Here is a 15,258-nt window from a genome sequence, read left to right on the forward strand (position 1 = left end):
ATGAGCATTACGGGGAGGATGCTACATGGGAAATGGAAGAAGAAATGAAAGTCCGACATCCAGAATTGTTTTTGGAGCAAGGTAACTCAAGTTTGGGGACCAAACTTCTTTAAGGGGGGTAGGATGTAACAACCCTCATTTTTGACTTAGCCATACTTGCATATATTTATGGATAATCTTGTTTTAATATGTGCATTTGCAAATCGTGTCTTGTTTTGCTTGAATGATTGCTTGCACGCTTTGTTCTTGTCTGGTGTGTTGCCGAGATCATCTTAAGCCTAGACACCTTCGAAACCTTTGTCATTTAGAACTACCTTGGAACCCCGTTGGTTGACATCCATCTTCACCCTGGCATATTGGCCGAGATGTCACCGTCTAGGCCAAGGTGCACGTCGCCTAGGCCGAGATGTGCATTATCTGGGCCGAGATGTTAATATATAAGCGTTCTAGATCCTTGATCCTTACATGAGTGATTTTGTTCCTGGAATGGTATGACCCAGACCAAGGTGTGGCACATCTAGGCCAAGGTGTGGCACAGTTTAGTCAATTGCTGTCATTCCAAGACGATGTCCTTGCCCCTTGATTGCCGGTGTCCTGTTGCTAGCCGATGTCGTTAATTGCCGGTGTGTTCTTGCCGCCTAGCTTGTTGAGTACACTTTGTCTTGGTCTTGTCCTGTCAAGACAGTCACCTTTTTGCGTTGAGCGAATCAGCCGATGCCACGTGTCCCGACATAGGGATTAAGTCAGTGATTGTCGTGAGAAACATATCATTTGTATCAAGTGTTGCCTTTTAGAGAGAGAAACTCAAGGAAGAAGAAGGAGAAGTTTAAGCTAGAGAGAGTGAACTTCCAAGCTTGATCGTTGGAGCTTGAACCGTTAGATTCGGGTTTTGAGGTTAGAATCGTAACCTATTCTTGTTGTTCTTATTGATCATCTAGCTGCATTGCACGATCAAACCTGTTCCGCACACCATTCATCGATTTAAAGTTGGTTTTAGAAAGAGAAAAACGGTTTTCATGTGTTTTTGAGGAAAAGCCTCGTTTGATCCGAAAGTTTGCATTAAAGCTCATGTTTTTGTGTTTGTTTTGCTAAGATCCTTGAGTGTGGGTACCCAGGTCCATGTTTTCGAATTCATAGCATGAAGTCTTAGCTGTTGTAATAGCAAGTTTCGATCTTTGCATTCACCTTCCTCATGTTCATGTTCTTCAAGTTTTTCATGCTCATGTTCTTCATGTTTATCAAGAGGGAAACCCAGATTTTTCCTGACTTCACTTTTGAATGTGGCCATCAAGGCTACACCTCGGCAAGGAGGTCTGGGACCTCGGCCTAGACCTGGTAGTTGCCCAGCGTGTTTTTCCAAGGATAAGAAACTGTGTTTCAATTTGATTGACTTAGTTTTAGAAGAATGCCGAGGTCATTTGCATGTAAGCTAGACTTGTTTTGAGTAGTGCATTCAATAGACTTTGCCATGTGTTGTAGGACTTGGACTTGCCTTGACCCCGACGTTTGAAGAACTAGGTGAGTGGTATTTTTAACAAAGCTATGTTATACGTTTGATAAAGACTTTGCTTTGCTTTGTTTTGAAAGTGTTTGTTAAGCATGAATAATTGTCCCTGTTTTGTATATCAAGTATGAGCTTGTCTTGATGACCTTCTCGGAAAGTCCCTTGTGCTGGAGGACTCTAAACTTTCGCAGCACGTCTTGTTTTGAAAGTCTCTAGTACTGGAGGACTCTAAACTTTCACAGCACATCTTGTTTTGAAAGTCCCTTGTGCTGGAGGACTCTAAACTTTCGCAGCACATCTTGTTTTGAAAGTCCCTAGTGCTGGAGGACTCTAAACTTTCGCAGCACATCTTGTTTTGAAAGTCCCTTGTGCTGGAGGACTCTAAACTTTCGTAGCACCCTTGATTTGTACTCTAGTGTTAAAGGGCTACGGGCCTTTGTAACATAGGTCCCTCGTGCTGGAGGACTCTAAACTTTCGCAGCACATCTTGCCTTGAAAGTCCCTTGTGCTAGAGGACTCTAAACTTTTGTAGCACCCTTGTTTGAGATGCCTCTCTTGTTTCGTCTTGTTTTTCCACGGACGGTTTACCGCGTGGATACGTTTGCTGGAATGTTATTATTTGTACTATGTGATGCTAGTAAGTGTCCGTTGAAGCTTTGAAGATCTGTTAGACGGACGAGGTCCATTCCTTGTTTTATATAAAGTTTTGTCTTGTATTGTTTTGAAAGGACTTCGGCTATTATTCATGCAAACCCCTTTATTATTTATACCATTCACTGAGTATCCAAGCTCACCCTCTCTATATATATGTAGGTGATGAGCAAGAAGGCGATGACGCCTAGATGTGATTCTGGAGCTTATTTTGGATTTTGATTATGTCGGCCTAACCTGTAATTACGTCGGCAGTCTTGAAAATTATGCTTCTCGATTTGTAATACTTGCATGTTGCATACGTCGGCTTGAGAAGCCTTTTGATCAAGATGCGTGTTTGTATACATGTTATGTCGGCAGTGAGGATGTCAGCAATTCTGAAGATTTTACTTCTAGCTATATTTCATGTATTTTGTTCATATCGGCTTGTGAAGCCCTTTTGTTAATATGAAAGATGTAATTTGTACTTTGTTTCGTTTGTAATTGAGTTGTAACCCATCTGTAGATGATTGCTATCTCATTTGACTTATGCACAGCTCTTATGGACTAATCTGTTTGTATAAATCGCTTCCGTACTTGTTAGCCCCATATTATTGTACTCTGATTGTGTGTGAATTTTATAAGTTGGCCTTCGGTAATCTCGGATTACTGGCCATCACGGCACCAAACTACTAGGGGCGGTGTCACGACCCAAACCCGGCCCCATGGGTTTAGCACCGTAACCGGCCAGTAACCCGAGATTACCGAAGGCCTGCAGAACAGTAATACAGTAAAACAGAGTACAGGGCCTGGCGGAAGCCAATACAGTAATTAAATAGTGTCCATTGAGCTGTGACAGTCTGTATGCAAAAAGGGTTTTCATACATTCACACATAAACAGTACAGAACAGTAAGTACAATATTTACATCCATTTAAACTAGGGACTCAACCCTATAGAACAGTACAGAAAACATTCCGTCTGTACAAAACAGTACGGTCTAAACAAAATTTACAGTCACACAGTACAGGGACCTAATCCCTGTATAACAGTACAGTAAACAGTCAGGCTATACAGAACAGTTAGACAGTACAGAAGACAGGCGGGGGAAAACCAACAAAACACCCCCAAGCCATAGCATGGCAACTCGGAACCTCGCAGTGAGGCACAAAGGCTGGCTTGACAAAACTGGAGTTACCCTGACGCTCCTAGCTCCGTTCTGGTGCCTGTACACCTACATATATATATGAGCAGTGAGCTAAAGCCCAGTGAATAACATAAAGCGTAAAGGGGTTTAGAATGAATGTCCTTACAGTAATGAAAACAGTTCATTTCAATCAGTAATTCAGTTGTTCAGTACAGTAAACAGTCATATGTGGTACATCCATTAGCATAACAGTAACAGTAGGTCTTAAAAGACCGAACAGTAATGATGGCCATCAGTCAGTAAACAGTAGTGGTTCCACGAGGGAACTGACAGAGATCTCTGTGACAGTAACAGTAACAGTAAACCGTAGATACTAAGGATGCCACAGTACAGTTCAGAAATAAAGGACATACATTCATTCAGTAAATAATACCAGTTCGGTAAACAGTTCAGTTCAGTATTCAAAGATAATCAGTTGAACATATCTTTACACAATTGTTACTCACAGAGTTCTGGGCTACAGTATGCTAGAGCGTGTCTCCCCAGTTGCCAACCCTACACAGTTCACAGGTTGAACACACTAAGCTATACAGTTGGGAAATCTCATAACTTAATCCCTAATTTGCCTTGGTGTGTTCTACAATGATATCCTCATCTAAATGTCTTAAACTAGGCCTAAGAATGCCTAGGATGGGATGAGGATGCAAAAATATACTTAGAAAACATTTCGCAAAGTTTGCTGAAAATAGGAGCCTCGCTCGAGCGAGACCTTCTACGCTCGAGCGTAAGTCCAAAATCAAAGGCTTCGCTCGAGCGAGGAATACTTCGCTCGAGCGGTCTGCAAAACAGTAAAAGTACTGGATGCTGAAATTTTACGCGCGATGGTCGCTCGATGGTCGCTCGAGCGGAGCCCTGGACAAAGGTGCTCGCTCGAGCGGGGAATCCTTCGCTCGAGCGAGGAAGCCAAATCTGGAATTTCCAGATTTGCCTCCCAAGCTCAAACCAAGCATTCAACCACTCCAAACTCGACCTCTTGGGCCCAAATTCTGGAAAACATCATTAAATTCAATGTATAACAAGTTTCAAAGCTCAATTTATGAATTCAAGCCCCAAAGGTGAGTCAATTAGAACCATATTCAAACCCATTTTCAAGAATATGAAGAACATGCAAACATGCAAGGATTTAAACCAAATCAAAGCTTCAAAGCTTGTTCAAATGAGCTCATTCTTTTCAAAACAAGATGAAAACATGGTCTACTCTTACAACATGGACATGCATGTAACCATTTACCATGAATTCAACTCAAAACTCATTAATTCAACCATGCATGCAAGAAATGAGCTTCAATTCACCATTAATGGACCAAATCATGGCTTAGCTCTATAAATGAGGCATGAACCATGCAAGAACTAGTTCAATAGCATCAATAAGAAAATAAGATCCTTACCTAGAGCTTGAATTAGAAGACTAGGAGCTCAAATATGCAATCTATACTTCAATTCTTCAAGATTCACAAGCTAAATCAACAAGAACACTTCTCTCCCTCCCTAACTCTCTCTATGGTCGGCAATGAGAGGGGAAATGGCTGAGGAAATGTTTTGATTCAATGTGTGCAAGGCTCTAGCATCACTAGGTAGTGTGCCACTAAGGGTGGCAATATGGTAAATAAACCGAACTCTTTAATTAGCTTTTTTAATCTAATTTAATCATACCTAATCAATTTTCAGATAAATATACCATAAAATCACATTAATTATGAGGGTCACGGAACATCAATCGGTTTCTAATTCGGCCGCCGATAAGGCCTTCAATTAGCAGTTTAAACATATAAACATGAACAGATAATCAGACAATCAAACAGATAGAATGCAATTAACCATCATATACTCAGTTAATTCAGATTCCAATTTCAATCAGTCAGTTATCAGTTATTATCCGTTTCGTTTAACAGTAATCGGTGACTATCGGTAATCAATCAGTCCCTAATCAGTAAACAGTATGAGGGTTGTTACAGTCTCCCCTCCTTAAAAAGAGTTTAGTCCTCTAAACTCGAGTTACCTTCATTCTGGAAGAAAACAGGATTCAGTGGAAACAGTTCAGGATATCGTTTAGCCATGTCATCTTCCCTTTCCCAAGTGGCATACACGCCACCATGGTTCTGCCAGTCAACTTTCACTAACGGGATCTCTTTGTTCCTCAGTTTCTTGATCCGTCGGTTTACAATCTGTATAGGCCGTTCCTCGTAAGTGTAGTCATCACTCAACACTACGTGGGTAGGCTCTATTACATGGAAGGGATCCCGGAGATAGTCTCTCAACATAGAAATGTGGAAGACGTTATGCATATGCTCCATTTCAGGAGGAAGCGTAACTTGATACGCCACCGGATTGATTTTCTCAATGATCTCGTATGGTCCGACGTATCTCGGTGCTAACTTGCCTTTGACTCCAAAACGAGTCTGGCCTTTCATTGGTGTCACTTTCACAAAAACGTGATCACCCACTTCATACTCTCTGTCCCGTCTTCTGACATCTGCATAACTTTTCTGTCTGCTCTGTGCAGTTTTCAGTCTTTGCTGTATCAGTTTCACTTTCTCAGTTGTTTCATACACAATCTCGGGCCCAAGCAAAGGCCCATCTCCAACTTCTGCCCAGCAAATTGGAGATCTACATTTTCTGCCATACAATGCCTCAAAAGGCGCCATACCAATACTCGAATGGTAGCTGTTGTTGTAGGCAAATTCAGCTAAGGGCAAGTGACTTTCCCAGTTTCCCTGAAAATCAAGGACACACATTCTCAGTAAATCCTCCAGAGTTTGGATGGTCCTTTCTGATTGGCCATCTGTCTGAGGATGATAGGCACTACTCAGTCTCAGTTCAGTACCCAGTGCAGTTTGTAGGCTTTGCCAAAATCTCGATGTAAACTTCGAATCCCTGTCAGAAACAATAGACACAGGCACTCCATGCAGTCTTACAATTTCATCAATATAGATAACAGCCAATTTGTCCGCATTATAGATTGTCTTGACAGGTAAGAAGTGAGCAGATTTGGTTAGTCTATCAACAATAACCCAAATTGAATCCATACCTTTTCTGGAGCGAGGTAATCCCACAATGAAATCCATCGTGATATGCTCTCATTTCCACTCTGGTATGGGTAGGGGTTGCAATAATCCGGCAGGTCGCTGATGTTCAGCTTTGACCTGTTGGCAATGAAGACATTTGGATACAAAATCAGCAATTTCTTTCTTCATTCCCGGCCACCAGAAATTCTGTTTCAGATCTTGGTACATTTTCGTATTCCCCGGATGGATAAACAATTTCGAATTGTGGCCTTCCCACAGAACTCTTCTTTTTCAGTTCAGTATCATTTGGTACACACAGTCTTTCTTGAAATTTCAGTACATTATTCTCAAATTTGAATCCCGGTCTCGGTTTAGATTCTCTTTCTTCGATGATCTTTTTCAAGAAGTCATCCAGTTGCTGTTTCTCTTTAATCTCTTCAATCAGCGCCGGTTGGGCAGAAATAGCAGCTAAGGTTCCACCTTGTTCTCTCAAAACAATTTCTATTTCAGATTTTTCAAGGTCACAAAGCAACTCTTTCTGTCCGGTAAGCAAACAGGCTAAGTTTCCAATCGATTTCCGGCTCAATGCATCGGCAACGGTATTGGCTTTTCCCGGATGGTACAATATCTGTAGGTCATAGTCTTTAATCAGTTCCAGCCATCTCCGCTGTCTCATATTCAGTTCTTTCTGTGTGAAGAAATACTTTAAACTCTTGTGGTCGGTGTATACTTCACATGTCACCCCGTACAGATAGTGGCGCCAAATTTTCAGTGCAAATACTACTGCAGCAAGTTCCAGATCATGGGTCGGGTAATTCTTTTCATGTGGTCTCAGTTGTCGGGAAGCATAAGCTATAACCTTCCCATTCTGCATTAAAACACATCCCAAACCCTTATGAGAAGCATCACTAAATACAGTATAACCATCCGTACCTGAGGGTAAAGTCAAAACTGGTGCAGTCACAAGTCGAGTTTTCAACTCCTGGAAAGCAGATTCTCTTTGGTCGGTCCAGTCAAATGATGTCCCCTTTTGAGTTAACTGAGTCAATGGTAGGGCAATTTTGGAGAAATCTTTGACAAATCTTCTGTAATATCCAGCCAATCCCAAAAAGCTTCGGACTTCAGTCACATTTGTTGGTCTAGGCCAGTTCACCACAGCTTCAATTTTCTGCGGATCAACAGAAATTCCATCTTTGCTAACAACATGCCCCAAAAACATAACATGGTCAAGCCAAAATTCACATTTAGACAGTTTAGCATACAGTTTCTGTTCTCTTAAGGTTTGTAGGGCAAGTCTCAGATGATATTCATGCTGTTCTATGCTTTTGGAGTAAATCAATATGTCATCGATAAATACAACAATAAAGTCATCAAGGTACGGTTTAAAAATTCTGTTCATGAGGTCCATAAAAGCAGCTGGTGCGTTCGTGACTCCAAAAGGCATAACTAGAAATTCATAATGTCCATACCTTGTTCTAAAAGCAGTTTTATCAATGTCTTCCGGTTTAACCTTCAGTTGATGATACCCCGATCTGAGATCAATCTTAGAAAACACTTGTGCACCCTGTAACTGATCAAATAAATCATCAATGCGTGGCAATGGGTATTTGTTCTTTACAGTTACCTTATTCAGTTCACGGTAGTCAATGCACAGTCTCAGTGAGCCATCTTTCTTCTTGACAAACAAAACAGGAGCACCCCATGGCGAAGTGCTAGGTCTGATAAACTTTTTGTCTAACAGTTCTTGCAGTTGCACTTTCAGTTCTTTCAGTTCAGTTGGAGCCATTCGGTAGGGAGCTTTAGAAACTGGTTGTGTTCCGGGAATCACATCAACGGTAAATTCAATCTCCCTGTCAGTCAAATCTCCTGGAAGATTATCTGGAAATACATCTGGGAATTCTCTGACTATGGGAATACAATTCACATCAGTTTTAACACTATCATCAGTAGACACAGTCAGTACAGAACACAGATATCCTTTACACCCCTTTCTAATTAATTTAACAGCTTTTACTGACGAAATCAAATACGGAGGAGGTACTACGCCACTCCCATTAAACACAAATTCAGGTAGACCAGGTGGACGGAAAACAACTTGCTTGGTCACACAGTCAATAGTGGCATGATATTTTTGTAACCAATCCATCCCCAATATTACGTCAAAATGATCAATGTTCAATGGTAGTAAATCAATAAACAGATGCATATCCCCAACAATGATTTCACATGCAGGGTACATATAAGCACATGTCATGGATCCCCCTACGGGTGATGATACGGCTAGCAGATAGTTCATGGGTTCTAAGGGTCTATCCAATTTCCGTGAAAAAGCATATGATACATAAGAATGCGTAGACCCCGAATCAATCAGTACATATGCATTTTGAGTACAGATAGAGAGAATACCTGACACAACGGTCTCGGTATTCTGCACATCTCCCGGTACTAGTGCGAACACTCGGCCTTGCCTCATAGGCTCTTTCCCGGTAGCTTTAGGGTTAGGCTTTGGTGGAGCATTTGATACTGCTGCGCTTGGTGCAGCTTTACCACTGGCTTGTGGAGCAGAGGGGCAGTCTTTAACCATGTGGCCCACCTTGCCACACCTGTAACAGGCTCCAGATATTCTGTAACAAACCCCTTTGTGCTTCTTGCCACATTCAGAACAGGGTGGTATGAAACCATTCCCTTGGCTGGGGCTAGTTGTCAACCCCGTATTCTGTTTCTTGTTGGCTGGGTTGTGCTTGCCTTTCTTAAATTTGAAACTCTGCCTTTTTCTATGCCATTCAGTCGTTGGTGTTTCAGATTGTTTCACCGCTGCAATGTTCGACTCGGCCATCAATGCCCGGTCGAGAACACCCACAAAAGTCGGTAATTTCAAAACATTTATCCGGTCAAGTATTGCCACATTAAGGCCACCTTCAAATTTCCTGGCCTTCTTATATTCAGTATCCACCATATGCGGTGCATAACGGGCAAGTTCAGTAAATTTCGTCTCATATTCCGCAACAGTCATTGTGCCCTGCTTCAGCTGTTCAAATTCGGTCACTTTTCTATCCCTGACACACTGAGGGAAGTACTTTTCAAAGAAGGACTCCTTGAACTGAGCCCAAGTCATAACAGTGTTTGTTTCACGGATTAACATCCACCACCTTCTAGCTTCTTCTTGTAGGGTGAAGGTAGCTAACAATACTTTGTTTGCTTCTGAGCACGGGAACATCTCAAATAATTTCTCTGTCTCAAGCACCCACGCTTCAGCTTTTAACGGTTCAAGGCCTCCCTGAAAGGATGGCGGTTTCATCTTACTGAATTTATGGGTGAGAGCAATAATATCCCCATCATCCGCATTCGCATTAGGTTCCGGCTGTACCGGAGGAGGAGGAGGTTGGTTCTGTTGTTCAAGTCTAGCAGTTATCAGTTCTATCATTCTTTCCATTCTTTCCATTCTTGCCTCGGTAGACGAGGATTCAGGTTCATTTGCATTGTCCATTTCACTATAAGCAGTTATAACAGTTTTAAACATAAGCAGTCATTTGCTTACCAGTTTAACACATTGGCAGATATTCAGTCATAACGTAATCACACACTTAACATGCTCATGAGATGCCCTAATAACTTTCTAGGACACCCTATAGCTCATTTGGACACGTGTGTGCGGTATAACTCGTGGTAAGTATCGCTCTGATACCACTCTGTCACGACCCAAACCCGGCCCCATGGGTTTAGCACCGTAACCGGCCAGTAACCCGAGATTACCGAAGGCCTGCAGAACAGTAATACAGTAAAACAGAGTACAGGGCCTGGCGGAAGCCAATACAGTAATTAAATAGTGTCCATTGAGCTGTGACAGTCTGTATGCAAAAAGGGTTTTCATACATTCACACATAAACAGTACAGAACAGTAAGTACAATATTTACATCCATTTAAACTAGGGACTCAACCCTATAGAACAGTACAGAAAACATTCCGTCTGTACAAAACAGTACGGTCTAAACAAAATTTACAGTCACACAGTACAGGGACCTAATCCCTGTATAACAGTACAGTAAACAGTCAGGCTATACAGAACAGTTAGACAGTACAGAAGACAGGCGGGGGAAAACCAACAAAACACCCCCAAGCCATAGCATGGCAACTCGGAACCTCGCAGTGAGGCACAAAGGCTGGCTTGACAAAACTGGAGTTACCCTGACGCTCCTAGCTCCGTTCTGGTGCCTGTACACCTACATATATATATGAGCAGTGAGCTAAAGCCCAGTGAATAACATAAAGCGTAAAGGGGTTTAGAATGAATGTCCTTACAGTAATGAAAACAGTTCATTTCAATCAGTAATTCAGTTGTTCAGTACAGTAAACAGTCATATGTGGTACATCCATTAGCATAACAGTAACAGTAGGTCTTAAAAGACCGAACAGTAATGATGGCCATCAGTCAGTAAACAGTAGTGGTTCCACGAGGGAACCGACAGAGATCTCTGTGACAGTAACAGTAACAGTAAACCGTAGATACTAAGGATGCCACAGTACAGTTCAGAAATAAAGGACATACATTCATTCAGTAAATAATACCAGTTCGGTAAACAGTTCAGTTCAGTATTCAAAGATAATCAGTTGAACATATCTTTACACAATTGTTACTCACAGAGTTCTGGGCTACAGTATGCTAGAGCGTGTCTCCCCAGTTGCCAACCCTACACAGTTCACAGGTTGAACACACTAAGCTATACAGTTGGGAAATCTCATAACTTAATCCCTAATTTGCCTTGGTGTGTTCTACAATGATATCCTCATCTAAATGTCTTAAACTAGGCCTAAGAATGCCTAGGATGGGATGAGGATGCAAAAATATACTTAGAAAACATTTCGCAAAGTTTGCTGAAAATAGGAGCCTCGCTCGAGCGAGACCTTCTACGCTCGAGCGTAAGTCCAAAATCAAAGGCTTCGCTCGAGCGAGGAATACTTCGCTCGAGCGGTCTGCAAAACAGTAAAAGTACTGGATGCTGAAATTTTACGCGCGATGGTCGCTCGATGGTCGCTCGAGCGGAGCCCTGGACAAAGGTGCTCGCTCGAGCGGGGAATCCTTCGCTCGAGCGAGGAAGCCAAATCTGGAATTTCCAGATTTGCCTCCCAAGCTCAAACCAAGCATTCAACCACTCCAAACTCGATCTCTTGGGCCCAAATTCTGGAAAACATCATTAAATTCAATGTATAACAAGTTTCAAAGCTCAATTTATGAATTCAAGCCCCAAAGGTGAGTCAATTAGAACCATATTCAAACCCATTTTCAAGAATATGAAGAACATGCAAACATGCAAGGATTTAAACCAAATCAAAGCTTCAAAGCTTGTTCAAATGAGCTCATTCTTTTCAAAACAAGATGAAAACATGGTCTACTCTTACAACATGGACATGCATGTAACCATTTACCATGAATTCAACTCAAAACTCATTAATTCAACCATGCATGCAAGAAATGAGCTTCAATTCACCATTAATGGACCAAATCATGGCTTAGCTCTATAAATGAGGCATGAACCATGCAAGAACTAGTTCAATAGCATCAATAAGAAAATAAGATCCTTACCTAGAGCTTGAATTAGAAGACTAGGAGCTCAAATATGCAATCTATACTTCAATTCTTCAAGATTCACAAGCTAAATCAACAAGAACACTTCTCTCCCTCCCTAACTCTCTCTATGGTCGGCAATGAGAGGGGAAATGGCTGAGGAAATGTTTTGATTCAATGTGTGCAAGGCTCTAGCATCACTAGGTAGTGTGCCACTAAGGGTGGCAATATGGTAAATAAACCGAACTCTTTAATTAGCTTTTTTAATCTAATTTAATCATACCTAATCAATTTTCAGATAAATATACCATAAAATCACATTAATTATGAGGGTCACGGAACATCAATCGGTTTCTAATTCGGCCGCCGATAAGGCCTTCAATTAGCAGTTTAAACATATAAACATGAACAGATAATCAGACAATCAAACAGATAGAATGCAATTAACCATCATATACTCAGTTAATTCAGATTCCAATTTCAATCAGTCAGTTATCAGTTATTATCCGTTTCGTTTAACAGTAATCGGTGACTATCGGTAATCAATCAGTCCCTAATCAGTAAACAGTATGAGGGTTGTTACAGGCGGTTTGGGGTTGTGACAATTTGAATCCCTTTTGGTTTTAAATATCCATTTACAACCTACGGGCTTCGCACCAACTGGTAATGGGACAAGTTCCCAAACTTTATTGTCTTGCATAGACTTATATTCTTCATTTATGGCTTCTATCCATTTATGAGAGTTGGAACTTTCCATGGCTTGATGATAGTTGATTGGGTCATCTTTCGACATTCCATTTTCTACCTCATGTTCCTGGAGATATACAAGATAATCATCCGAAATCGCAAATCTCCTTTCTCTTATGGATCGCCTTAGTGGCACAGGTTCTTGAGGTTGAGGTTGTAGAGTTTGTTCCTCAGAAACAATTACCTCATCTTGAATGAGGGGTTGAACTATATTATCTTGAACAACATTGTCTGGTTAAGGATCTGAAGTTACTTCTCGAGCAATGACAGGTATAGGAACCTGTAATTGGTCAAAAGTCGTAATAGGAAGTGGGATTACTCCTGCTTCCTCCTCAAAGACAATGTCTCTAACTGGATTTCTCCCCCCAAACTCAACATCCTCAAAAAATGTTGCAATTCCCGTCTCAAATATTGACCTATTTATGGGATCATAAAACTTGTAACCCCGTGATCGTTCGGCATAGCCAATAAAGTAGCTGCTAACAGTTTTAGAGTCCAATTTTCTCTCATGAGGTTTATAAGGCCTCGCCTCAGCAGGACACCCCCACACATGCAAGTGTTTTAGACTAGGCTTTCGCCCAACCCAAAGCTCATAAGGTGTTTTTGCAGCTGCTTTAGTTGGCACCCGATTTAAGATATAAGTTGCTGTCTTTAGAGCCTCACCCCAAAGGGACTCTGGTAAAGTAGAATGACTGGTCATACTTCTTACCATATCCTTAAGAGTCTAGTTTCGTCTCTCAGATACACCATTCATGCTAGGTGATCCTGGCATGGTGTATTGTGGGACGATTCCACATTCCTCCAGGTATTTTGCAAACGGTCCTGGACTTTGTTCACCTGATCCATCATATCTGCCATAGTATTCACCACCACGGTCAGACCTGACACTTTTTATCCGTTTGTTGAGTTGTAACTCAACTTCGACCTTAAATTTTTTTGAATATGTCCAAAGACTGTGATTTCTCATGGATAAGAAATAGATACCCATATCTGGAATAGTCGTCTATGAATGTGATAAAATATTGTTGACCATTCCAAGACGCCATAGGGAATGACCCACAGATGTACGTATGAATTAATTCTAAGACATCTGTAGTCCTATGGGCACCATATTTCTTCATTTTGGTTTGTTTTCCCTTGATACACTCAATACAGACATCAAATTCTGAAAAATCAAGAGAGTCCAAAATTCCATCAGACACAAGGCACTCAACTCTAGATTTAGAGATGTGACCTAGGCGTGTGTGCCATAATGAGGCTGAATTTTCCTTAGTTAATTTACGCTTTGTACCTCGTGATTCCACGTGCAAGGTTTCATTATAAGATGTAATAGTTTCTAGCAAATATAGATTATCAAACACATTAAGTAAACCAGTACCAACCACATTTGAATTAATAGACATACTAAACTTCATATTTCCAAAAGAACAACAATATCCCAATTTGTCCAATACAGAAACAGAAATTAAATTCCGTCTAAAGGACGGTACAACAAAAGTGTCTATTAAATCCAAATAATAACCAGTTTTCAACAATAATCTAAAGTGCCCTATTGCCTGCACTTTTATTGACTTGCCATCACCCACAAAGATGTATCTTTCAGCATCAGTTGGCTTGCGGTAGTTCAAGCAACCCTGCATAGAAACACATATGTGAATAGTAGCGCCAGAATCTACCCACCAAGTGTTTCTTGGTACTGAAGCTAAATTTATTTCAGAACAAACCAAAACATAAAATGTACCTTTCTTTACACGCCAGGCGACGTATTTGTCACAATCCTGCACAATTTGAAGCAAGATGAGACATCTCCATGATGTACTCGCGAACATTACCCTTGCCTTTATACTTCATTGAAATCAAGCTTGCTAAAAGCGTACTTGTTTCAACCTTATCATTTTTAGCAAAACGCTTTTGAATTTCTGAAAGAAATTCATCGGCAATGGTAACATCCTCTGTTATTGCACCCCGAAAGACTTCTGGAATCCCACGCTTCATGATCATAAGACTTAGCCTGTTAGAACGATCCCACTTTTCAAAGTACACAATTTCCTCAGGAGTACTTTGTTCAGTGAGATCATTCGGTTTTGGCATTCTTAATGCCAAGTCTATGTCCATGCAACCGAGAACAATCAATATGTTCTTTTTCCAGTCCTTAAAGTTTGTTCCATTTAACATTAGAACATTGTTCATGTTGGCAGAGATTGAAGTAGTCGACATTAAAGCTGAATAGAAAATAAAATAAAATGAATAAACAATTATGCTCACATTAAGTAACCAAACAGATAATCTCTAAATAAATTAATTTAATGACAACATCTCAAGATACCTAGCACAACATTAATACCAAACCTTTGGATAGTGATATTAACTTTAAGTGGTATTCTTGTTGTAATGATCAAACATTGATAATAAGTTATGTCAAATAACAAATCTATCTTTTGATGGAGTTATTATTCACATTAGGTTTCCTTGACTAGTGGCACATGTTTATCACCACATATGTGTGTGTAATTCTGCCAAGTATTAATCATGTCTTTGGACCGATAAATACCCGCATGATGTACACATACATGAGCATCAAAACATTCCATATAAAATAATC

Source organism: Camellia sinensis, chromosome 11 (genome assembly GCF_055761805.1).
Source record: "Camellia sinensis isolate YWXY chromosome 11, ASM5576180v1, whole genome shotgun sequence".
NCBI classification, from domain to species: Eukaryota; Viridiplantae; Streptophyta; class Magnoliopsida; order Ericales; family Theaceae; genus Camellia; species Camellia sinensis.